Source organism: Rhinopithecus bieti, unplaced genomic scaffold (assembly GCF_001698545.2).
Source record: "Rhinopithecus bieti isolate Rb0 unplaced genomic scaffold, ASM169854v2 scaffold_5333, whole genome shotgun sequence".
In the NCBI taxonomy this organism is placed as follows: Eukaryota; Metazoa; Chordata; class Mammalia; order Primates; family Cercopithecidae; genus Rhinopithecus; species Rhinopithecus bieti.
The window spans coordinates 616,714-619,333 of NW_016804678.1; positions in this window are offsets into that span (position 1 = coordinate 616,714).

Sequence of the window (2,620 nt, forward strand, 5' to 3'; positions counted from 1 at the left end):
TTTTTTTTTTATTTTCAAAAGCGATTTCTAACCCTTTGCATTTTTTTTTTTTTTTTTTTTTTTTGAGATGGAGTCTCACTCTGTCGCCCAGGCTGGAGTGCAGTGGCACAATCTGGGATCACTGGAAGCTCCACCTCCCGGGTTCAAGCCATTCTCCTGCCTTAGCCTCCCAAGTAGCTGGGACTACAGCGCCCACCACGACGCCCAGCTAATTTTTTGTATTCTCAGTAGAGACGGGATTTCGCCATGTTAGCCAGGATGGTCTCGATCTCCTGACCTCGTGATCCACCCACCTCAGCCTCCCAAAGTGCTGGGATTACAGGAGTGAACCACCACGCCTGGGTACCTTGCATTTTTATGTTATGAAGACAGCTTCTTTGCTTAAACCTTATGAACCAACCTCTGTTGGCTTTAAATCTTTCTTCTGCAGCTTTCTCACCTTTCTTAGCCTTCATAGAATTGAAGAGTTTGGGCCTTGCTCTGGATTAGGCTTGGTTTGAGGGAATGTTGTGGCTGGTTTGATCTTCTATCCAAACCACTAGAACTTTCTCCATATAGGCAATAAGGTTATTTCACTTTTAGTGAACCATTCACATGTTCACTTGTGTAGCATTTTTAACTTCCTTCACAAACTTTTCCTTTGTATTCACAACTTGGCTATTTCTTTGGCACAAGAGGCCTAGCTCTCAGCCTATCTCAGCTTTTGACATGCTGTCCTCACTGGGCCTAATGATTTCTAGCTTTAAAGTGACAGATGTACACCTCTTCCTTTCCTTTCACTTGAACACTTAGAGGCCACTGTGGGGCTATTAACTGGGCTAATTTCAATATTGCTGTGTCTCAGGGAATAGGGAGGCCTGAGGAGATAGAGAGGCACAGAGGAATGGCTGGTTGGTACAGCCTGAAACTCTGAACTGGGTATTGGCAAGGACAGGTAGCTCTGGTTGAGGCCCTTCTACTGTTGACTTGAGCAATGGGAAAAGGGCCTCCTGATGCTAAAATAGAGTGGGAGAAATTCTGTTTTTGTTTTTTGATTTTTTTTCCTTTTCTCTGCTCATGTTCAGCCCCTAAGCAATTCCATGGCAATGAGATTGGTAGCAACGATGGCAGAGGCCTAAAACTCCGAGGGGAACCTTATCTCTGGAATGTAGGACAACCCCATTTTTTCCTCTCTCTGTCCTCCTGCTACTGGGCCCTTGATGTACAGAGATGTATAAAGTGTGTGGCAGAGAGAGGTGAATAAAATCCTAGTTTTGGGGCTAGAAAAACAATAAAAGGGATCCCTAGGGAACTAGAAAATATTAGTGAGATTGCACAGAGGAGGGAACTTGGGAATGCAACCCCACAAAGTTGTTTATAAATCACTGATCTCACTCAAAGCTACACACCTATGGATATGACCCTAAACAGCACACCACAGGCCTTGAGAACTGAATTGTGGGACATTTCAAGTTACAGAGAGAACATTGGGTGGCACGACACTTTGAAAATGGAACTGACATTGAAACCAACCCCATACAATGCTGATAGGAACTTGCAGCCTGAATCCAATCAGGTCAATTGCCTGATAAAACGAAAATGTCAACCTTTGCTGTAAGATTTAAACAAGACCAAGAGACTTATAATATTCAAAATGTCTGGAATACAATACAAAATAACAGCATATGAAAACCAAGACAATCTACATTTGTATAAGAAAGGACAATCAATAGATACCAGCACTGAACTGATAAATGGCTTTTATAAAAATGTCCCTACCAGTAATAGAAAATATTCCTGAAATGAATAAAATAATAGAAAGGCTCAGGAAAAAAACAAAAGATATAAATAACAACAAAATGGAAAATTTAGAACTGAAAAATGCAATAACCAATATTTTAAAAAGCATCAGACAGACTCAACAGCAGAATGGAGATGACAGATTGAAAAGTCTATGAACCTGAAGACAGAGCAACAGAAATCATCCAATCTAAACAACTGGCAGGAAAAAAAATTAAACTTAATTGAGTTTCAGGGAACTGTGTGACAACAATATCTAGCCTTTTTGTCATCAGAGTCCTAGAAGAAAAGGAGAAAGGGTGCAGGGATAAAAATATATTTGAAGAACGAATGGCTGAAAACATCCCAATTTCAACACAGACATAAATCTAAGGATGCAAGAAACTCAGTGAACCCTAAACAGGATAAACCCAAAGAAATCTACATCTAAATACATCATGATAAAACTGGTACAAATGAAAGATAGAGTCTTGAAAGCCACCAGAGAAAAGCAACACTTACTTATAAAGGGTCAATTCAAATTACAGATTTCTCATTAGAAACCATGAAAGCCAAAAGGAAGTGGGACCACATTTTATAACTGCTGAAAGAAAACTGGCCAGGCACAGTGGCTTGCACCTGTAATTCCAAGCACTTTGGGAGGTCAAGGTGGCTGGATTACCTGAGGTCAGGAGTTCAAGACCAGCTTGGCCAACATGGTAAAATCCCATTTCTACTAAAAATAGAAAAATTAGCCAGGTGTGGTGGCACATGCCTATAGTCCCAGCTTGCTCAGGAGGCTGAGGCAGGAGAATCGCTTGAACCCAGGAGGCGGAGGTTGCAGTGAGCCAAGATCATGCCA